Raw genomic sequence first — 25,470 nt, 5'->3', positions numbered from 1 at the left:
TTTGGATGAAATGAGGAAATTTATGAGCAGGAGTTAATACATAAAAGATTACTGATGCGCTGTATTGACAATTTGCATTTAAGCTGGTCAATAAAAATGCAAAGCATTAATATAGAGATCACGCTGTCTTGGAACATTAAGGCTGCATAATGAATATTCTACATAATAGAAGTGAACAGAAAATCTCTTTTTACATTATTAATAACTAGGAAAGTGCCCTCGAGCTGGTGCAAGAAGTAAAAGTCGAGGCATATCCAGACAATATTGACCATAATAATCCTTCCAGTTTCACTTTCAGTTTCACTTTCAGATAATGATTGGAAAGGAGGTAATATCAACAAAGAGAAAATTGAATAAATATCCATTTTAAAGGCAAATATTAGACTATGAGAAAATAAAATGGGCAACCATATTGGCAAACAATATTTTGGAACAATGCAGGGAAATGTTTAAAACAGTGTCGAGAAAAAGATATGAAGCACTAAAAAGCATAATGCTAGTGAGGCACCAAGGGTGGATTGTGTTGGCATATTTTAGCACTAAAATGGACTGATAAAAGAGAGTGCACAACTGAATACAGGCTGGAGGGCAAAGCACATTTTCCATCAGACAGCAATGTTCATTGCATGGCTATCTATCTCAAACCTCCCTAAATTTCCACTATCTTTGAACTTAGTCTTTGTTCCTGGGTCAGGTGGTCAGAAGCAGGAGAATTTCTAACTCCATCAACCCGACATATGGATGCATCACTCTCCTTATGTTTGGCCTGGGGACTCAGACCAGATTTGAAACCTGGCCTTGGAAGCTTTGAGGAGGTTACCTTTGGCCAAGGTGGCTGGATGGAAAACCTGCCATGGTGCTCCAACGCCATGTCCAAAGATGAAAACAAACAAAAGGACATAAAATATTCCTGTATCTTCCACCCTTTATACTTCCCTCACCCTTACACAGTCTCCATACCCCTCTAACGTCATCTCCCCATTCCACATGGCTCCTCATTCCCACTATACCAATTCCAGTGATCCCTCACACACCCATGCCAACACTATCTCCTTCCACACACCATTCTTCTTCTCTTCACTTGCCATTTAAACTCACCAGATATCCGTAATAACACGTACACAGAAGAAAAACTAAAGCTTTCCTGCTCAAATGTCTATATTACAGTCGGCGCTCTGCTGGGAAAGCCATTCATAAAAATACATTTCTTCAATTCCTGATTTGCTTTGATACCTCTTTAACATGTCTTAATGTTTCTTGACAGCTTTTGACAGTGTGACACACTTCCTGACATCACATGACAGGTTAATACTACTTGACAGGTCTTGACAAGTTGAATAGTTCCAAGCTGTTTGTGCATTGTTTGTGCACAATCTCTTCCACTGTGAATGATCCAAATGGGCATCTAAGATCTCCTGCAAAGGATCTCAAAGGAAAAATCCTAAAAAAAAACTTGAATCTCTCCTTCCAAGGGAATCCTGATTGTATCCCTAGGTGTTCTAAGATCATTCCAACATGGGTACCTCAACTGTCAAAGGGATATTGTGGTTATCCAAAGGAATTGTACAGAAAATAGACATGTTCTTGCCTGGTCTAATCTCCATAATCCAGGTTCCAGGTGCCAGAAACTCCAAACATATTTCAGTACAGGCAGCTGATTATTAAAGAAGATTGCACACAATCTCAAATATCAGTGTCCTGTGTCATTTCCCAATACCTACCACCATAAGCTGTGCATGTGTGAATCACAAAGTGCCCTCGCAAGGATGAGAAATGATGTGGAGGTGCCAGTGTTGGATGGGGATGAACAAGGTCAGAAGTCACATGACACCAGATTATAGTTGAACATGTTTATCTGAAATCACAAGCTTTCAGAGCACTGCTCCTTCAACAGGTGAGAAATGCTGCATACAGGGTGTCCCTTGTGATTTGAACACCATTCGGCTTTTTTGACATGGTAGAGAGGGTCTGTTGTGGAGAAAATCTGAATCATTATTCCTTGTTGAACTTTGGCCACCTGTCCTTATAATGCCTAGTGTAAGTCTGTGTCAAATTTTGGCATATTGAAGATGCTACGTAAATGAAAACAGTTGTTGTTGAGTGAGTGGCATGGGAAATGTGAACCAAGTTTCTTGGAGGCAGAATTAGCAATAGAGGAGCTCTATTGTTTGACATCATATCACTAATAACAATGAGGCAAAAAAAAACCCCATTGTAGACATGAATGGCAGCAGTCTTGGTAAGTGACATGAGTAAACTGTCCAAAGAAGTGAAGGAACAAATGGTGGATTTACTGGTGATGTTTAGAACTCATTTCCAATCATTTAAAATAAGGTGCGCTATCATCACAATACCTATCCTAAGCATTTTATTGACCAGTTAAAGGGGACGGAAAATACAACGGGATGCATTGTGAGAGGCTGAGATCACTAAGACAATAAAATTGTTGAATGCAGCATCTAATCATTGGCCATGAATGAACAAATCCTGATAATGAATGGACGGGGTTGCTGATACAATGAAGGAAAGAATGAGTGAGCACTGAGGGGAATGAAGGGAATTAACAGATTGAGGGGAGTTTTATGATGTATCACCAAACACCTGTTTAAGAGGAAACGAGGAACATACTTAGTGGGAGTCTTATAATGGTAACATATTGACATGGTGCACAATGCCAGAGCCTTGAGGTCCAAGCAACAGCAAGTGATCAAAATTTTACAGAACATAACTGTATTCATCAGCACATTTATAGGAAAATATGATAGGAAAGCCGTAGTCATTGTCCATCCCAATTTATTGAGAAATGACACCGGACATTGAGAGTATATACTTCCTTCTTATATCCAATACCTAGAATCAATTATATCAATGCATAAAAACAATGCATGAAGAAATCACTACATAATCATTGTTCTCTGGATGTAATTCTAATACTGAATGTTTAAGGTGTATGGTACATACTGGCGCGGATTGGGAATTGGTTACCAGACAGGAAGCAGATAGAATCCCAACTATGTGGAAGCAGGCTATTTGGCCCAACTGGTCCATACCAACCCTCCGAAGAGCATCCCACCCAGACCCATCTCCCTACCCTACATTTCCCCATGGCTAATCCACACATCCCTGATCACTATGGGCAATTTAGCATGGCCAATCCACCTTAACCTGCACTTCTTTGGGCTGTGGGAGGAAACCACAGGAAACATCTTGACTCTCAGGTACCGGTGTTGGACTGGGGTGGACAAAGTTAAAAATCATGCAACACCAGGTTATATTCCAACAGGTTTATTTGAAAGCACTAGTTTTTGGAGTGCTGCTCCTTCATTAGGTTGTGCCATCAGGTGTACAACCACACGATGAAGGAACAGCTCTCTGAAAGCTCGTGCTTCCAAATAAACTGTTGGTCTATGTGTTGTGTGATTTTTAAGTAAAAAGTGAGGTCTGCAGATGCTGGAGATCAGAGCTGAAAATGTGTTGTTGGTTAAAGCACAGCAGGTTAGGCAGCATCTAAGGAACAGGGAATTCGACGTTTCGGGCCAGAGCCCTTCTTCAGGAAATGCCTGATGAAGGGCTCTGGCCCGAAACGTCGAATTTCCTGTTCCTTGGATGCTGCCTAACTTGCTGTGCTTTAACCAGCAACACATTTTCAGCTTGTGTGATTTTTAACCTTGCATACATCAGTGATTTGGATCTCGGAATCATGTAGCATTTTAAATGTAGCATTTTGAATTTTGCTAGTAACATCCTGCCGATTATGGTTTTATGCATCATGACTGAGATGGGGATCACATGCATAGGCTTGGTTGCTCAGGAACCAGGTTTGCACATTGAGTGATTAGTGCCCGCCACTTACTTTTTGTTGTTTGATCGCCTATGTGCAGGACAGTGGCTGGGCCAGGAGAAAACCTTTGACAAGATATCGCACATCTCCATGTGGGACACGCTCTCCAAAATGGGCTTTGGGGAGGGAATCCATAGTTGGATTCAACTGCTCTACGCCAATATGGTTAGTACAGTCTCAATCCATGGGTGAGGATCAGAACGCTTCCCAATCAGATCTAGAGTCAGACCCACTTTCTTCTGCATGGCCTGTGTGTTGTATAGAACCGATTGCCAAATCCATCAGGGAGGATGTGAGCCTGAGAGGGGAGACTATTCCAGGCAGTGGAGCCCTGTAGGTTTCAGCTTGGATCTTCTGTCAGTGTGCAGACTCGTGAGCATTTGTGACCCGTTCAAATGGCCTCAGGCTCCAAGGTAAATCAAGGCAAGAGCAAGGCTTCAGGAACTGGGCTATTTGATTCTTTATCCCCTTCACCATCAGGGCTGATTACCTGAAGGTGCTGGGAATATGGTTTGGAGGGGCTGGGGCATGCAAAAAAAACTTGCAAGGAGCGTATTCCCAAAGTGAGGCAGGAACTAGGCTGTTGGCAGCACCACTCCCTCTCCATTGCGGACAAAAACCTGGTCATCAGGTGTAATGTACTCTCTCTGTTGTTGTACCATTGCAGTCACCCAATCACCCAACTTAATCTGGAAGTGGACCATATCCGCAGGGACGCCACGTAAAAGCTCTGGATAAAGGGGGGACAAACCTATCCAAAGCTGCCCTCATCCTAATGGCCACTTTTGTGGGTGGCTGCGTCAAGCTGTGCATAGACCCTTGGTACACAAACACCAAGTGTCACTGCATGCTGAGGTTCTACATGTCTCTGGTGTTGCGAAGGATAGGTCTGACCTTGATGCTGCAGAATACTCCAAGGAGTTGGACCATTCCGTATCACTTGTCCTTTGTGGTGACATTTGCGATGAAAGATGCCTTTGACCACAAGTCCATCAGGCTGCAGTTATCACATAGCTTCCTTGAGACCCTGCAGGAAAAACAGAAGGTAGATCCTGGCGATTGTTCCCTGAGCAAACTGTCAAAGTCTTTAGGCAGAATGCATCATCGCCAGACCTTGTCAACAAGTACCAAGATGTCGCTTAGCTGATGGTGAGAAGATCCCTGTCAGATCCTTCACATACGCCCAGTCTCGCTGCACCACCGCACACTGCTTTCAAACTGGCTGCAGTTGGGTAGAGACTGTCACACATTTTGTTCTGGAATGTGCCTTTGCAAAGGATGTCTGGAGAGAAATGTAATGGTTTTTGTTGAGTTTAGTCCTGGGCAGTACTGTAACGCTGGACTCTTTGCTCTCAGGGCTGTTTCCCCAGACACACAACAAGCCTGAAGGACCTGGAGAAAGATGCTCTTTGGTCTTCCTGAAATGTGTTGGTCAACGCAAAGCATTGACCTTGACAGAATGTTACAGACTAGCATGTTCCAAGGTCCAGGATGATGTGCAAAGAGACACACTGAAGCTTGAGAGAGCTGCCACATTGGTGCAGTGGGAAAAGACCACCATCTCAGGTTTCTCTGCCAAAGTGCAATGAGATCCATTCAATCATCAGACCTACCTGCTGCATCTATGTATGTAAGTAGTGTCCTGCACGAGTAGGAAATGCCTTCGAATTCTGCAACTGCGGGGAATGACAAACTCCAAAGTTTGTTTTCCTTGATGTGCAAAAATTGTACAGAAGTGCTTTAGTACCTGCGAGTGCAGATAAACACTTTTTTAAGGAAATAAAAGTGTACTTCTGCAATAAACACAACTTTTTTTTGTAGTCAAAGTCCGCTAGGAGTTGAGAGCGGCAGTCAGGGATCTGAAGTTTGGTGACGAATGGGTAAGGTTGTTCCTGGATTATTAACTGTCACTAATCAGGTTGATGCGGTCATTAAGGTTTAAAATGGTTGAGGAACTGTGCCCAGTGGAATGCTACTTCTGCAAAATGTGGGCAATCAGGTACACTTCCTGTGACCATGTATGCAGGAGGTATGTTTAGTTGCAGCTCCTGATGTGGTGCATGGAGTGACTGGAACTATGGATGAACGCACTATGAAGCATCCACGAGGCTGCGAATGTCACAGATAGCATGTTTAGTGAGCTTGCCACACCACCAATAAGGTCTACACTGACAGGGAAGAGCTGGGTGACCACCTAGATGAGTAATCATGGGCAGGCAGTACAGGACTCCCCTGTGGCCATTTCCCCCCTCAAACAGGTGAACTATTTTGAATACTGTTGTGGGATCATGGCTTCTCTGGGGCAAGCAGCAGCAGCAGCAGAGAATGGCACTATGAGTGGATCTGTTATACAGCAGGGAGGGTAGATGAGCAGTAGTGAAAGGAGGCTCTTCAAAGGGCCCAGGTAGGCATTTCTGCAGTTGCCAGCAAGAATCTAGAATGGTGTGGCTGCCTTCCTGGTGTCGTATCTCTAAGCAGATACAGGACTTGTTGAAAGGGGAGTGTTGAGCAGCCAAAGGTCATGGTCCATATTGGCCATACTAACATAGCCAGAAAAAGACTGAAAACAAAAAATGCTGGAGATCACAGAGGGTCAGAAAGAGAGATGAAGTTCTGCAAAATTAGGCAGGAAGTTGAAAAGCAAGAGCTCTGGCCTTATAATATCAGGGTGACTTCCTGTGCAACATGCTAATGAGGCTAGGAATAGGAAGATAGTACAGTTAATATGTAGCTAAAGAGCTGGAATAGAATAGAGGGTTTGTTTTATGTGGGCCATTGAGATGTCTTCTGGAGCAGGTGGTACCTGTACAAGAAGGATGGGTTGCACCTAAACTGCAGGGGCACCAATATCCAGGCACAGGATAGTGCCACACAGGAGGGTCTAAAGTACTGTGGTGGGGGGGGATGGGAAGCAAAGCAGTTGGTCATTAAGTAAAGTGACCGAGGAGGAATCAGAGATTAAGGCCAATAAGTCTAAAACGAAAAACAGGCCATTTAAAGTTACTGAACACTGCAATCTGAAGTGTATTTTTTTTAATGCAAGGTGTATACAGGCAAAGCAGATTAATTTAGAGTTTGGATTAACACGTATATCAATGATGTTGAAGCTATTACGCAGACTTGGTTGAGCGAGGGACAAAACTGACAGCTAAATGTTCCACTAGTTTGATGTTTCAGGCAAGATAGAGAGGGATATAGAAGAGGTGGAGGAGTTGCATGACTGATTAGGGAGAACATCATAGCTTGTACCGGGGGAAGTCATCTCGAGGAGCTCATCCAGCGAAGCCATAATGGGTAGGGCTCAGGAATAGGAAGGCTGCAATGACTTTGAAGGGATTGGATTACAGGCAGCACCCCCCCAACAGTCAACATGTGATGTGAGAAGAGAGATGTGGGTAGATTATGGAAAAATGTGAAAACAACAGATTTGTTGTGGTGGGTGATTTAACTTGCTCTATATTGATTGGGACTCTCAGTGTCAGGGACGTGTCAGGGGGAGTTTGCTGGGTGTGTGTAGACCAGTGTTCTGAAGTAATATATAAACAGTCCCGTCTATGGAAGGGGACAAAATAGACCTAGTATTGGGGAATATGCCTAGCCAAGTGATTGAAATTGCAGTCAGTGAGCATTTCAGGAACAGTGATCATAATTCTGTAAGTTTTAAATTTCTTATGTGTTAGGACAGCAGTAGTTTTCATGTGAAAGCATTAATTTGGGGGAAGGCTAACTATCACAATATCTCAGTGGTTAGCACTGCTGCCTCACTGTGCCAGGGATCCGGGATCGATTCCAACCTTGGGCGACTGTCTATGTGGAGTTTGCACGTTCTCCCTGCATCTGTGTGGGTTTCCTCTGGGTGCTCCGGTTTTCTCTCACAATCCAAAGATGTGCAGGTTAGGTGAATTGGTCATAATAAATTGTCCATAGTGCTCAAGGATGTGTAGGTTAGATGCATTAGTTTGGGGTAAATGTAGAGTAATAGGGTAGGGGAATGGGTCCGTGTGGGTTACTGTTTGGAGGGTCAGTGTAGACTCGTTGGGCCAAATGGTCTGTTTCCACAGTGTAGGGATTCTATGCTTCATTCTATGAATATGAGGCACAGACTGGGAAATATAGATCGGGGCAGTTAAGTCCAAGTCTGGCATGTGAGAATCCTTTAAACGTCAGTTGTTTAGACTTCAGGACCAGCATGTTCCTGTGAAAATGAAAATTAAGGATGGCAATATTTGAAAACCTTGAATGACAAGAGAAATTGAGAGGTTTGTCAAAAAGAAAGAGGAGGCTATTGTAATGTTTAGGAAAGAATTCAGACCAGGAATTAGGAAGGCTAAAAAGGACCATGAAATATCTTCAGAAACAGGATTAAGGAGAGTCCCAAGGTGTTCATGCATATATAAGGAGCAAGAAGATAGCTAGAGAAAGGGTAATTCTACTCAAGACATGGGAGGGAATTTATGCATGGAGCCAGAGGAAGTGGGTGAGGTCCTTAATGAATATTTCACATCACTATTCACAAAGGAGAAGGACATGGTGGATGGTGAGTCTCAGGAGCAGTATACTGAGATTTGAGGGCATGTCAATGTAAAAAAAGAGAGGGCCTGGGCAAGGTCCCAGGATTTGATGGGATTTATCCCAGAGTTCTGAGGAAGGCAGCTGAAGGAATTGATGGGGTCTGGTCAGAAATTGTTGTGTCCTCTTTAGTGACAAAAGAGGTCCCAGACGCCTGGAGAATAGCTAACATTGTTCGTTTGTTTAAGAAGGGCAACAGAGTTAGTTTGGGAAATTACAGGCTGGTGAGCCTTCCGTCTACGGTAGGGACATTATTGGAGAAGATTCGTAGGAAAATTCACATTTGGAAGAATATGGACTTATTAACGATAGGCAAGGGTGTGTCTCACAAACATGATTGAGTTTTTTGATCATGTGACAAAGATGATTGATGAGGGCAGAGCGGTAGATGGCTATTTGGACTTTAGCAAGTTCTTTGACAACCTCCCTCATGGCAGGATAATACAAAATGAGAAGTCACATGGGATCTGCAGTGAGCTGGTAAGATGGATACAGAACTGGCTTAGTCATAGAAGACAGATAGTAGCGGTGGAAGGGTATTTTTCTGACTGGAGATTTATGACCAGTGGTGTTCCACATGCATCAGTACTGGCATGCCAGTTGTTTGCAATATTTATAAATGATTTGGAAGCAAATGTAGAAGGCTTGATCAGTAAATTTGCAAAGATTGGAGGAGATGTGGATAGAGAGGAGGATTGCCAGAGGATACAGCGGGATATGGATAGGATGGAGGCTTGCCCAGAGAAATGTGGAAAGTAAGTATACAGATGTAATAGGCAATGAAGAAGACAAATGGTATGTTGGCCTTCATAGCAAGAGGAATTGTGTTTAGGATCAGGGCTGAATAATTACATTTAAACAGGGCCTTGGTGAGACCACACCTGCAGTATTGCGTGCAGTTTTGTTCTTAATCTAAGGAAAGATGTTCTGGTTACAGAAGGAGTGCAATAAAGGTTTACTGATTCCTGGGATGGCAGGACTTAGATATGAAGAGATCAGCTAGAATTAAATTCTCCTGCATTTAGAAGACTCAGTGGGGATTAGAAAACTACAGTTTTTTAGCAGAATTGTAAATACAGGAAGAGTGTTCCTGATGATCAGAGAATCCAGCACCAGGGACTCACAGTTTAAGGATAAATTAGGACTGAAATGGGAATAAATCTCTTCACTCAAAGAGTGGTGAGGCTGTGGAATTATCTGCTGCTTTGAGGTCACAACACTGAATACTTTCAAGAAGGGCTGTCTGAGTGGAGTTCTCCCTGTGTCTGCGTGGGTTTCCTCCGGGTGCTCCGGTTTCCTCCTATAATCCAAAGATGTGCAGGTTAAGTGAATTGGCCATGCATAATTGCCCATAGAGTTCAGGGATGTGTCGGTTAGGTGCATTAATTAGGGGTAAATGTATAGTATTAGGGTAGGGGAATGGGTCTGGGTGAGTTACTCTTCGGAGGGTCGGTGTGGACTTATTGGGCTAATGGCCTGTTTCCACACTGTAGGGATTCTATGATTCTATGGTAAGGAGTTAGGTATAGGCATTAGGGCTAAGAGGATCAAAGAGTTTGGGGAGAAAGCAGGAATAACATACAATGTCGGATGATCAGCCATGATCATACTGAATGGTGAGCAGCTTCAATGGGCCAAATGGCCTGCTCCTGTCCTATTTTCTGTGTTTCTATGTTTAATACTTAATTCAGAATACAGCTATGTAAATTGCAGGATACCAGGTTTCATTGCTGCTCTGGATTTTCCAGGGTTGGAATATAATTTGGGGTCATGTCTCTGGATCACAATCCAGCAGTCACTGTCCACCAATCCCTATGGAATTGGTCATGAGTTTGAGCTCCAACAGACGAGCTAATGTTTGCTCTGTAATGTCACTGATGGAGAACAATTTATATAGTTAAGCAAGATACAAGAAGGATCCTCCTCCATTCTTGTCCATATCCTATGGAATAGTATCCCCACCTAGAGCAAGAGTCACCAACTACAGCAAATGAAGGAAGGAAAATGGGCAATAATATAAAAATCTGTGCAATGCATTCCACAACTTGGCTGGTTTACCCCAAAGAATTATCATTTTTTTTGCAACTAATTCCCAGGAGGAGATTATATAGTTCCATCTGTGATCCTTGGTAGTGCACTTTATCAAGTTGAGAATATCACAGAAAGCCAATGATCTGGAGCATTAAACCACTTCTAACAAAAATATTGAGTGCAATTTAGTTTGGGAGTGGCATAAGATAGATCGATGGTTTTTAATACCAGGCAATAATAATAGCAACAGAATTTGAGATCCTTTCAAAGCAATTGATGACTAAATAAATCTGTAAGATGTGTTGTAATAATTGCTCAAGGACATGGGTTGAGCTTTGAAGTTGGGAACGGAGATATTTATTTGGTCATGATGTGAAAATTCAGTGTTACTGCATTGAGGTGCTCAACCACAACTGACAGGGGTTCAGCTATTTTTTAAATGAGGCAAAGCTTTTCTAAAAATAAAATCATACCTAAACGAAAGGCTGTTTCAAAACACATGTAAGGAAACATGTAATCAGCAAAGTGAAATGCCAGCAATTGAGTTGTTCAGTTCAATTTAAGGGAAACACAGGCAATATGAAGGTTTAGGCCATTCAGCCCCTCAAGCCCCTCCATTCTAATGAGCATAGTTGATTGCGGATGAGCACTTAATCATTATACTCACAGACAATGCAAAGGGCAGGCTAAATTGGAAGATGCTTTACAAAGGATCTCAGTTTGTTAGGACTATGAAAAATGGACATTACATTGAAAGTTACTGCATTACCAGTGTTACAGCGAGAGGAAATAGCAAAGTGCAGCTGTTTGATTATTTACAATTCAATTCGAACATAAAGCCCCAGATGTTTTGCTATTGCCCTTTGGGCATTCCACCCTACATCACTTTGATCTATAATTTAGATAATTAGCTTTACTGCTCGCTAAGCCAAATCTGTACTGATGTATTACCATAATGAAATTATACACTGCAGTGTCACTTGCTACACTTTCAAATATATTGCTCAAAATATAATGTGGAGGACATCAGATCACCAATTTACATAATTTTCAAATGGGTAGTTGCCTTACTAAATTCACAATTTAAAATGATTCCACCCGACTGGACCAATTCATTAAGATAATAGCATTTACTTTTGCAAATCGTGTGTACATGTGTTTTTAGAAGTCCTTTGACTGACAGATAGTGACAGAACTTTAATGGAAAATGTTCAGGTACTAACTAATTGTCACAAAATAGGATTGAACTGCATCAAGTTTAAGATTCAGTTTGAGCTATGAAAAAGACATCATTCATAAAGTTGCAAGATTGGAAATTATTTGGTGTATGATTTGAAAATGTGATAGAAAACAAATCTGACTAATGGTATTTCCAGTAAAGGCAGCTGTTCTCGAAAAGCTGATTTCAAGAAGATGTCTCCCAGTATTTGTGCAATGAGTTGGCGAAAAGAGAGTTTGACTTACCTACTGAATGTATATTCGCAAAGTATCTATAGCACAGCAACAGACCATTCAGCCCAAGTGGTCATGCCAGGGTTTATGCTCCACATGCGTACGTGCACTGGCAATATCAAGGCATACAAGACTATGGGCCAAGTGCTGGAAAATAAGCTTAGAATAGTTGGGTGTTTGTTTTTGTCCAGTGCTGACTCTGTGCTGCAGACTTTGTGACATAAGCCTTCTCAACATCCCTCATCAGCAGCATAGCTTAAATTACTTTTTCCCTCAGAGTTTCTCTTTCTGCCTCTTAAATATTACTTAGTTCAACCACCTCATACAGCAGCAAGTTCCATTTTCAAACCACTTTATGTGATTAGAAGTTCTCATGAATTCCTTTTATACTTAATAGTTACTATTTTCTACTTATGGCACCTATGCATCCTTTTCTAGATTAGATTACTTACAGTGTGGAAACAGGCCCTTCGGCCCAACAAGTCCACACCGACCGCCAAAGCAAACGCATCTAGACCCATTCCCCTACATTTACCCCTTCACCTCACACTACAGGTAATTTAGCATGGCCAATTCACCTAATGCACATTTTCTTTTGGACTGTGGGAGGAAACTGGAGCAAACCCACGCAGACACGGGGAGAATGTGCAAACTCCGCACAGTCAGTCGCCTGAGGTGGGAATTGAACCCGAGTCTCTGGCGCTGTGAGGCAGCAGTACTAAACACTGTGCCCACAATAGTGCTGCCCACTATTTGCATGTATTGTCTCTTGATTATTCACCCACTCAATGCCAATGCACACAGTGAGTCCATGGTTGATTTGCATAACACCATTGTGAAATTACAGCAATGCGTTTTTATATTTTTCACCTCCTCTTCACTCTCGTCAGTGATGAGGTAAACACCACTGGATGATAATCAAGAGAAGACATTTCACATCAAGCTCTACAACACATTGCACCTCGCCCTAAACAGTGTCCAAGATGATACTTGTGGTGTAGAAGGACAGGCACTAATTCATAAGGAAAGGGAGCAAATGAAGATGGCATGTGGAGGAGTGGCAAATGTTTGTGCATTGTTTCCAGTCCCAGAAAATCCTCAGCACCTATTTAGATCTATCTGCATAAATAGATGCCCAAAAGACTATCATAACAGTGGAGATAAAAATTGACCCATCAGGGAAATCTGTAGGGGTTCTAACACATGTCTTCCATAATTTAAGTGAAAAATCCAAGACAAAATGCTAATAATTGGAAGATACCTTGTGGAAGAATGTTTACTCATTACAAAAAAGCATTCTTAGAACATAGAACATTATAGCACAGCACAGGCCTTTTGGCCCACGATGTTGTGGCCACCTGTGAAACCAATCTGAAGCCCATTTAACCTCCACTATTCCATTTTCATCCATATGTTTATCCAATGACTATTTAAATGCCCTTAGAGTTGGCGAGTCTACTACTATTATTTGCAGTTCCACGCCCCTACTATTCTGAGTAAAGAAATTACCTCTGACATCTGTCCTATATCTATCACTCCTCAATTTAAAGCTATGTCTTGTTGTGCTAGCCATCACCATCTGAGGAAAAAGGCTCTCACTATCCCCCCATTTAACCCTCTAATTATCTTAAATGTCTCAATTAAGTCACCTCTCAACCTTCACTCTAACAAAAATAGCCTCAAGTCCCTCAGCCTTTCCTCATAAGGCCTTCACTCCATAGCAGGCAACATGCTAGTAAATCTCCTCTGAGCTCTTTCCAAAGCCTCTCTATCCTTCCTATAATGCAGTGATCTGAACGGTACGCATACTCCAAGCGCAGATGCACCAGAGTTTTGTACAGCTGTCGCATGGCCTCATGGATCCGAAACTCAATCCTTCTACCAATAAAAGGTAACACAATGTATGCCTTCTTAACAACCCTGCCAACCTGGGAGGCAACTTCAGGGATCTATGTACATGGACACCGAGATCTCTCTGCTCATTTGCGCTACCAAGAATCTTACCATTAGCCCAGTACTCTTTATTCCTATTGCTCCTTCCAAAGTGAATCACCTTATACTTTCCAGCATTAAACTCCATTTGCCACCTCTCAGCCCAGCTCTGCAGCATATCGATCTCCTTCTCTAACCTGCAACATCCTTTAGCACCGGCCACAACTCCACCAACCTTGGTGTCATCCATGAATTTACTAACCCATCCTTCTACACACTCATCCAGGTCATTTACAAAAATGACAAACAGCAGTGAACCCAAAACAGATCTTTGCAGTACCCCACTAGTAATGGGACTCCAGGACGAAACTTTCCATCAACCACCACCTTCTGTCTTCTTTCAGCAAGCCAATGTCTGATCCAAATTGCTAAATCACCCTCAATTGCATGCCTCCGTATTTCGTGCAATAGCCTACCATGGGGAACCTTATCAAATGCCTTAGTAATATCCATACACACCCCATCAACTGTTTTATCCGCATCCACCAATTTGGTCACCTTCTCAAAGAATTCAATAAGGTTGTGAGGCATGTTGACAACAAAACCATGTTGACTATCCCTAATCAATTTACTCCTATCAATATGATTATAACTCATATCTCTAATAACCTTCTCTAACACTTTACCCACAACTGAAGTAAAGCTCACTAGTCTATAATTACCAGAGTTGTCTCTACTCCCCTTCTTGAACAAGGGAACAATATTTTCTATCCTCCAGTCTTTTGGCACTATCCCTGTCGACAATGATGATGTAAAGATAAAAGCCAAAGGCTCTGCAATCTCTTCACTGGCTTTCTGGAGAATCATTGGATAAGTCCCATCCAGCCCAGGGGACTTATCTATTTTCACACTTTCCAAAAGTGCAAACATCTCCTCCTTGTGAACCTCAATACCGTCTAATCTAGTAGCCTGTATCTCAGTATTTGCCTTGACAACATTGTCTTTTTTCAGTGTAAATACTTATGAAAAATATTCATTTAGCACTTCCCCTATCTCCTCAGATTCCACGCACAACTTCCCAGTACTGTCCTTGATTGGCCCTAATCTTACTCTTGTCACTCATTTATCCCTGATATACCAATAGAAAGCTTTAGGATTTTCCTTGATCCTATCCACCAACGACTTTGCATGTCCCCTCCTGGATCTTCTTAGCTCTCTTTTTCAGTCCTTTCTGGCTAATATGTAACTCTCAAGCGCCCTAACTGAGCCTTCACGTCTTATCTTTGCATAAGCCTTACTCTACAACCACCTGATGAAGGAGCAGCGCTCCAAAAGCTAGTGCTTCCAAATAAACTGATTGAACTATAACCTGGTGTTGTGTGAGTTTTGACTAAAGAATTCAAGTCAGTTGGCCTCTTTCCCTCTATATTCAGAAATCTCCTCAAATTAACATCTTCCACCAACCTTGAGTTCAAACGCCCCTCTGCCTTCTAGTTTGGCTGAGTATTCTTGCCTAAAACTCCATCTGAGATGCATGTTGGAGAACATTCTTTCTCTTAAAGAGGTGCAGCTTTGGTCATTGTTCAATCTTGCCCACCCTTGCATAACAATCAGTATGCAGTCACTGACACTGCAGCGGCATTGGAAAAAGAAACTTGACTTGAAGATCCCAACGAGCAGTTTCACCCTCTATTAGTCTCAGATAAAACATGCACAAAGATAGAGGTGGGGCAACAATTAATAAAAATGTGTTCTTGTTTTGCCAGGCTGTCTCTAAGGAAAGATGAGTAGGGTATAATTTACAGTGGAGGTTCATTAAGTGTTCCATAAAGTGCACCAGTATAAAATTTTACCACCCTATACTTAACTATCGGGGGAGTTGTAAACAGTCAAGCAGTAAAAGAAACACAAAACAAGCCAACAAACTTGAGGGAATAATTACATTCAGCATTGGTTCTCAAACCTCATGGAGACAATACACAGTGAATGTGTACAACTCTTGGAGAATATTAAATCTGTAGTTGCAGGAAATTCAAATCAAAACACTAAATGGAAAATATCAGCCAGTACTGCAGGAGAGGGGAAAGAAGAAAAATCACAATCACATTTTAGGTCTGGCCTTTCATCTGAAGAGACAAGGGAGTAATCCTACTGTTGGCTCTCAGTCCACTCACAACTCCTCTTTTGTCTCCCAGAGATTGACTGATCTCTTGGGTATATTCCAAGTGCTGTGTTATTACTGTACAAATAAATCAAAAACAATAACATTCAGGTTGTTAGCAGAGTAAGCACTGAGTTCCTTTATTTCATAAATTTTGAACCTCTTTACTGGTTCCATTAATAGCTAAGTCTCAAGGGAGTCCTTGTGGTGTCCCTGAGTCAGGTGACCCAGGTTCAAGTCCCACCTGCCCCAGAAATGCGTTTGGAATATTGTGAGCGGTATTGAACCTCGTTATCTAAGGCAACTTGTGCTGGCATTGGAGGGGGTCCAAAGGAGGTATACGAGAATGTTTCAGGGGCAAAGGGCTTGTCTTATGAGGAACAGTTGGAGATCTGGGTCTTACTCAATGGAGTTTAGTTGTATGATGGAAGGTTGAAGCTTACAGGATATTTAGATGCCTAGATAGAGTGAACGTGATGAAAGTGTTTCCAATGGTAAGAGAGATTAGGACATGGGGGCACAGCCTCAGAGTGAAGGGATGACCCTCTAGGACTAGGATGAGGAGAAATTTCTTCAGCCAAAGGGTGGTGACACTGTGTCACTCATTGCTGCAGAACATTGTGGAGGTTAGGTCATTGAGTGCATTTAAGACAGAGATACATAGGCTCTTGATGAGTAAGGGGATCAAGGATTTTGGGGAGAAGGCAGGAGAATGGAGCTGAGAAACATGTCAGCCACGATCGAATGGTGGAGCAGTGTCCAGGGGCCAAATGGCCTAATTCTGCTGCTATAGCTTATGGCCTAATGAGTATAACATCTCTGAACAAGTTGATTGGGGAAAAATGAGCAAGTAAATCCCATTGATAACATCTCTATCCTTCCTCACTGGTCACAGCTTTGCTTCCACATGAGAGATACAAATAAAGATGATCCTGGTTTCATCCACAGATCTGATCACAGCACTTTATCTCACGTAGGCAATTACTGAGTCCTTAAAATTGGCCTCAGGTCTCATGGTCCGCTTGCCAACCAATCAGCCCTCTCGGCTCATCCAGTATAAATGTTAGTTTTCCCCATTTAATGGTAATGTTATAAAGTATCCTGATGAGTGCAAGATGATACAAGTCCTCAAAATTAGTATTTTTCCACCTTCTAAACCTCCAGATGATTATCTCCCCAATTGGCTTAAGATGAGAGCCATCAGGTTCACAAGTAACGATAGAGTAATGAAGCCTGAGCTAAACAAATGTCCATCCTTTACTCCCCAGTTCCCAGGAGCTAATATTATGTTATGTTAACAAATCCTTTTTAGGATCATATCCATTTAGATGTAATGTTGTACAAGCAACATTACATCCTCTTCACAATAATGCGAACTACCACAAAACCACTCACATCAACATGATACGGCTGAGGTATTTTCATTCATCTTCAGTCAGAAATGTTGAGTGGATCTCAGACTCCTCCAGAGTTCCCCAGCATTCCCACATTTGATTCATTTCACATGATACCAAGAAACAGCAGATGACTCTCGTTCATGCAAAGACTACATACCCTGACAAGATTCTGTCTGTCATACTGAAGACATGTCCCCAGCAGAACTGTTCCAATACAGCAAACCACTGGCCTCTACCTGGCTAAGTGAAAGATTGCACATCCTGGGAATGGGTTCTCATCGCCTAAAGCACATGACTATCCTTTCCACAAGGGGTGAGTCAGAAGGCTCCTTCGCCAAGGAAGCTGTGTGCCACTGGAATCATGCCATTCTGTGACAAGGTTATAAATCTGATCTGATACAAAGGATAAAGGGAATGATGGCAGGGTGAAGTCGAGCATGAGAGCTGGGCGGATTAAACTGATGTGGTGGTAACACTGATAAATCGGCCAAAGTCAGCATCACCATGATTTTTCTGCTTTGACCCACTGAGCTGAGCATGAAATCTCTGCAGCAGATTCGATTTTCTGTGCTTGACTCAGCACAACGCTTAATTGGTCCTTCAGAGCCAGCCATAGTGGCTCAGGGGCTAGCATCACTGCTTCTAGAGCACCAGGGAGCCGGGTTCGATTCCAGCCTTGGGTGACTGTCTGTGCAGAGCTTGCACGTTCTCCCCTATGTTTGCAGATGAAGCAGAAAAGTAAGTTGCATTATAGAATCCCAGTAGCATGGGGGCAGGTCATTCAATGCATCAAGTTACACCAATCTGCCAAAGAGTATCCCATTTCCCTGTAGCCCCACATTTCCCATGGCTAACCCACCTAGCCTGCATATCTTTGGACTGTAGGAGGAAGTTACAGGAAGAATGTGCAAACTCTGCATAGACCATCACCCAATGCTGGAATTGAACCTGGGTCCTTGGCATTGTAAGGCAGCAGTGCGAGCCACCATGGCTGGGTCTGAAAGACTAATTCAGCAGAGTGCTGAGTCAAGCACAGAAAATCAAACCTGCTGCAGAGATTCCAAACCATCTCAGTGAAAAGAAAGATTCTTCACTTATCAGTGCCCCCTGCTGGCGAGTCCATGCAGGCTCATGAGTCTCCTTATTAAATATTGTAAATTGGGATCTCTGTAAATTTTATGGAATATTGCTAAGGCAGGGGTTTAATTGGTTATCTTTATAGTACTCCACTCAGAAATGAGACTTGAAAATGCCAGACTCTGAACTGTTGAATAAGTCAGCATGCCTCTGCAATGTGTTACTTTCAGTTCAGTCCAGATGGCTTGGATGATTTCAACATTAGTTTCCGTTGAGTGGCGTTCACTTTCAAAGCTGTTAAAATTATTTCAGAGCAGGCAACAAAGCTGAAGAAATGCCCTTAGATACCAAGCCATTCTTCCCTTAATAAGTGCTCATGGCTCTGAAGGGTTATAAATTATGTTAAATCAGCTGAAAATGCTGCAGGAGAATCTTAGGCCAGCACAATAGACAAATTATTTGTAAAATTTGTTTACGGGTTGCGAACATTACTGGCTAGGACAGCATTTATTTCCCATCGCTAAGTGCCCTGGAGAAGGTGGTGATGAGCTGCCCTTCAGAATAGTGCAACCCTCACAATGTACAGTTATCCACAATGCCATTAGGATATGAATTCCTGGATTTTGATCCAATCACAGTAAAGGAATGCTGTTAAATCTCATATTTTCCGATGAGAGTCCGAATCCTGGGGTGAGTTCAGGTAAACTTTATTGAGATTAATAAGGCACTTAAGACAAGTTTAGCAAATCTTACATAGTTTAATCTTAGAGTGCAGCCCCCAACCCCCTTTGTTTACTATTGGTCAGCACTGCCAAGTTATCCCTCTGTAATTGGCTCTCTGTTATAACATCTTACATATTTCAAGCTTGGATCAGCAATTTCAGTGTATTTCCAATTAAGCTAATCATATCATTGAACAATAAAGAGATGGATAGCAACCCCCTACCCCCCCATTCTTCATTATGTTTTCCCAGACTTTCTTAATTTCCTTTTTGAGGCTTTTCACAATAGATAATGTGTTCAAGTAATATTTGCCAGCTGCACCGTTAACTATCAATTAATAAGACAAAACAATATTGATTTTTGATCAGTTCCAACAAAATTATGTGGTTACCACCTAATGTTAGAATTCTCTAGCTAACAAGTTGCCTCTTAATGTGTTCATTTAATCCACATTCCAATATCTGCTGATCTCTGTATTCATTTCTCCCTGTAATGATAAGGTGGCTGATTTTATTGTCTGAAACTGATTTGAATCTTTTCCTCTGATGCTTTTAGTGATCCTTTTTGTGTATATGTGAATCTATAACAACATCAGAATCTATATCAATGATTATCTGAAGAATCTTAACTAAAATCTACCTTTAATAATATAATATAATCGATTAAGTAACTCAAGAGAAATGACTAATTAATGTGAAATGTTCTTATCTATGTAAACAACTGCAGCTTAACATTCTGTAACCTTGATATAGAGCTACTACAGTAGGACATCAATTATCAAAACCAGACAAGCGGGGAGTGTTTTGTTAAGGTAATTGATTGTTCGGATAATCAATCTGATCATAAACAAGCAGCAATTTATGAGTGCCAGTTATCCGAACATTTCTTGGTTATTTCGGCAATTCACGCCATAATGCCATTTAACTGATAACTGAATACTGAGTTTCCTAATGCCATTTTTACTGGACCTTGAGATCTTGTTCAGATAATCCAAAATTTGGATAATTGATGTTCGGATAATCGAGTTGTACTGTATTGTTCTACTTGTGAAGACTACATTAAGCAAGTATATTCCCAAGTGCTCTAACTACTGTCAACCATGTTCTGTTGCATTAGCCATGGGCAGCTATCGGCCATTTTGTGACTCTCAGTCATGGGCAACCCTAACAAAAGCTGATATTTTTCCAAGTCAGGATGGTCTTCCCATGTTTCTGTTGCTATTTTTCTTCGTGATGGCAATGCGGACATGGACTTGGAAACACGAACCTTAATTCAGAAGTATTTAATTGACAGTAAAGGCACTTTTATCTCCTGAGGTCGAGAAAGTTATTTTTCTGGACCCCAACCCTACCTTATTGTAGGGCACTGTTGCAAGTTTTTTTAGTGAAACATAAAAGATCCTGAGAGACACGACACAATGGACGCTGAGAGTGAACCTAGAATCAAGGCTCAGTTGAAAGATAAAGGGTGTCCCATTTATGAGAGGCATGAAGATGGATTTATTCACAGAGAGGAGCATTGATCTTTGAAATCCTTCACTCCTCAGAGCAACAGAGACTGGCTCATTAAACGTAGTCAAGTCCAAGTTGATTGACAATAGGGCCGACATTATGGGGCATGCAGAAAAGTATTGTTAAGGCCATAATCTGATCAGCCATGATCTTATTGAATGACAAGGCTGATTGGTCTACTCCTTTCCTAATGTTATTAACATTTGGGCTTGGTGCTGCCAATTCAAAAAGTGAAACAGCGACGCAGAATTGACCATAGGAAAAGACAGTCAGGGTAATCTTGCCCATTATACCTCACAGTGTCAGGCACCACCGTCCCCAGCAGACCTTCACTGTTATTCCTGGGGGAGGTGGAGAAAATAAGACCAAAGGAAGATAATCCCATGGCTGCTTATGGCGAATATCTGAGAGCTACCTTTTTAATTGCAGAAGGGAAACTGAGTAGGAACTGAGGCTTCCTATTGCAGGAACTCAAGAAATGGAGGTTTACAAAGAGTCAGTGAGATTGAGCATAGCCCAGACTGATCTGGTTCTAGAGATAATAATGTAGAGAGGGAATGGCCAACTGGACCATCATGCATGGAATGCTCCACTAACCAAGAACTCCCTTTATCTACATTTTTATTACCCAACCTGAATGTTGTTCTCAAACTCTCCCAGCTAACATTAGCTCTTTGGTTAACCGTGCCTTTTCAGTGAGTAAAACCACATAGTGTTCCTTTTCAAATTACACTGTCCTGTCTTCAGTTCTGTTTTGTTGTATCGAATATGAAGTACCTGTTTTGGGAAGTATTCAGCAATTTTCATCATCTGTTGGTTTTCCACCACAGAAATTTCTGTATCAAGAGTACATATTCCCCCACCCCCGCCTTCTGCAGACTATGAAAAACCTCTCCTCACAAAAAAGTTACTTTAGGGGTTTCAGGACCTCAGGACATTCTGAAACATAACAACTATTTTGTACACAGCAGGATATGCCAGCCCTAGAAATATTGTGGCTACAAGAACAGGTCAGAGGCTAGCAATATTGCAGTGAATAACTCATCTTGTGTCTCCCCAAAGACTGTCCACAATCTACAAGGCAAAAGTCAGGAGTGTGATGGAATACTCCCTAGTTGCCTGGATGGGTGCAGTCTAAGAACACTCAAGAAGCTTGGCAACACCTATGGCAAAGCAGCCCACTTGATAGATACCACAATCATAAACATTCACTCCCTTCACCACGGATGCTCAGTAGCAACAGTGTGTACAATCCTCAAGATAAATTGCAGAAATTCCCAAAGGCTCCTGAGACAGCACCTTCCAAATAGATGGCCAATGCCATTTGGAATGGCAAGGGCAGCAGACATGCGGGAACACCACCTGCTGCAGGTTTTTCTCAAAGTCACTCACTATCCTGACTTGGAAATATAACGTTGTTCCTTCAACATCCAAGAATTTCCTCTCCAATGGCATTGTGATTGTACCTACAGCACATGGACTGCATTGTTCAAGACTACCACTACCACCTTTTCAAAGACAACTAGGAATGTGCAATAAGATTAGATGAGAGTCTCCACAGTGTTGAAACAGGCCCTTTGGCCCAACAATTCCATACCAACCCACTGAAGAGTAACCCACCCAGACCCATTTCCCTCTGACTATGGGCAATTTAGCATGGTCAATTCACCTGACCTGCACATCTTTGGACTGTGGGAGGGAACTGGAGCACCCGGAGGAAACCCACACAGACACAGGGAGAGTGTGCAAACTCTACACAGACAGTCACCCTAGGATGGAATCGAACCTGGGACCGTGAGGCAACAGTGCTAACCACTGAGCCACCATGCTGCCCTAATAAGTGCTGGCCCAACAAGTGATGCCCACATCAAGTGAATAAAAACACTCCATTCAAGACAACCAGAGAGTTTGCAACTGAATATAGAGTCAGCTTACAACACAGCAGAATGTACATTCACTTACAACAGATCCAAGTCACACATCTGATGCTGAGATGACCAAGAATGGCAAGTTCAAGTAAGGTATCTGACCTCCCTGCCTACCACAAAAGAATCCTCAATAATCATAATGAAGACCACATCAAGGAAGAAGGAATTTCCCAGTAACACAATGGAGGAAGCAACAATGTGATGTCACCAATAATTCAATCAGGGAGGTCAAATGTGAAAACTCAAACCAACCAACAAATTGAAGCAATAAATTGTACTATATCAGCACAGATCTATAGGTAGAGTGTGAACAAAAATCCACTGATACACAAACCAAAGTTAAAGATCACACAACACCAGGTTATAGTCCAACAGGTTTATTTGAAAGTACAGGCTTTCAGAGCGCTGCTCCTTCATCAGGGAGCTAGTAGGGGGCAGGATCATAGGACACAGAATTTATTGTAAAAGATCAAAGTGTCATACAGCTGATGCAATGTATTGAGCCTACTCAGATTGCTGTTAAATCTTTAATCATTTAGAATGGGGTTGCAGGTTTTGCTTGTAAGTCCCAGAACTTCTTTCATGTCATATTCCCAAGATAACTTAAGGTTTTATTTTTAAAAAGGTGACATCTCAGCTCAGACAGTGCATTAAAGGTGTGAGGTTTGAGTCTGTCTGTATCTCAATCTGTAGGCAGTCAGTCCATGTGACATTTTATCAACTCCTACTTTGGAAATAGAACCAATCTGACTTAAATTTGGGATACAGACTAGCTCGAAATTATGTTTATGAAATCATGGCGGGGGGCGGCGGGGGAGGGGTGTGTGGATAGGGTGAATATCCCAGATCTTTTCCCCAGGACAGTCCAAAACTAGAGGATATAGGTTTAGCGTAAGGGGGGGGGGGGGGGGGGGTTGTAATATCTTCAAAATACTCCAACAAGTTCATCAAAAATGATTTCCCATTTGCGAATCAATAATGACTATGCTCATTCTGAACATTATCAACCAGGTTTAACTCTATAACTCTTTGAAGTATCTATTTATTCCATCTTCTTTAATAGTGTTTCCTTGACTAACAAGGCTGTTAATCCTTGCTTTTTCCCTTGCTGCCACCTTAAACAGTGCTTCTGCTCCCATGCCTTATGGTTTTATTGACCCATTTGGTGTAAGTACACGCACAATGTCAGCAGGAAGAAATTTCCAGGATTTGACCCAGTGACGCTGAAGTAACAGTGATATATTTCCAAGTCAGGATGGTAGATGGCTCGGAAGGGAACTTGGAGGTGGCGGTGTTCCCATTTATTTGTTGCCCTTGTCCTCCTAGATGGTAGTGGTCGTGGGTTTAGAAGATGTTCTCTTGGGAATATTGGTGAATTTCTATAGTGCATCTTGTCAATAGTACACACTGCTGCTACTGAGCACCATCAGTGGTGAAGGGAGTGAATGTTTGTGGATGTGGTTTGTGGCTTTTTGAATGTTGTTGGACCTACACACAGATACATACTCACACACACACATCCTGTGGGGACAGGAAGAGAAGAATATGTTGGCCAGTTTTTGTACAGAACTAGGAAATAAACCATTAATTGTTTAGGAGAACAAAACAGCAATAAACCTGACGTTGTGGTTAAAATCATGTTTGAAGGATATTGTTCTGACTACTACTGGGCACGATATTTGTCAGGTTCATTCCTGACAGAAGGGGCCACTATGGAATATTGCACTTGTGATTTATTTAGAAAGATCTCTGCAGAGTGACTGTTCCAATGAGAAAGAAAGGCAGAGAGCAGAAGAGGCAAGCAGATAGAGAGAGAATACTGTAACCATTGTCTGGTTTAATGACTGAATATAAAATAAACTCTTTAAACCAAAGTACAGCAGAAAGCAGAGTGGTTGCACTAATGGTTATACTGCTGTTTAAATCAGCTGTTACATTCCCCTCCGGGTGATGTGAGTGATAGCTGAAACGGATCATAAAAGCCATGAAAATTTCCAAATTGTGCTGATTTAAACAGCTGAACATCAATTCATCTAGTCTTGCAACATCTGGGATCTACACTGCATTGTTCAGCAAGACAGCCCAGAGGCAGTCTATTGTAATGCACCATGTCCAGCGCATGCTTTAGAATCAGGGGAAGACAATTGCACTTCAAAACACTACACACAGTTCACTGAAGACACTGGGATCACTCAGGTTCATACCTTACCCTTTTATTAAATAAATGGCTATATTTGTATTTGTACTAAAATTAATTTCAGCTTAACACACCGCTCAAGCACCTTATGGATCTTTGAAGGAATACCAGTGCTCTTTACAGCAGTCATCCACTACCCTGACAGAATTCTGGGCGGCACAGTGGCACAGTGGTTAGCACTGCTGCCTCACAGCGCCTGAGACCCGGGTTCAATTCCCGACTCAGGCGACTGACTGTGTGGAGTTTGCACGTTCTCCCCGTGTCTGCGTGGGTTTCCTCCGGGTGCTCCAGTTTCCTCCCACAGTCCAAAGATGTGCGGGCCAGGTGAATTGGCCAAGCTAAATTGCTCGTAGTGTTAGGTAAGGGGTAAATGTAGGGGTATGGGTGGGTTGCGCTTCGGTGGGTGGGTTGCGCTTCAGCGGGTGGTGTGGACTTGTTGGACCGAAGGGCCTGTTTCCACACTGTAAGTAATCTAATCTAATTCACGAGCAGCAACAACCGTGAATTACCCTGGCCTAAAACTTCTAACAACTTGAAGGCTGGATCCATGAGCAGCCTGAGGCCTGGACCTTTGAGAAGCCTGAGGCCTAGAGCCTCGTATATCTTGAGGCCTAAAACCTTGAGCAGCCTGCAGCCTTGAGCCTCGAAAAG

The sequence above is a fragment of the Hemiscyllium ocellatum genome, chromosome 16 (assembly GCF_020745735.1).
Source record: "Hemiscyllium ocellatum isolate sHemOce1 chromosome 16, sHemOce1.pat.X.cur, whole genome shotgun sequence".
NCBI classification, from domain to species: Eukaryota; Metazoa; Chordata; class Chondrichthyes; order Orectolobiformes; family Hemiscylliidae; genus Hemiscyllium; species Hemiscyllium ocellatum.
This window is presented reverse-complemented; position numbering follows the sequence as displayed.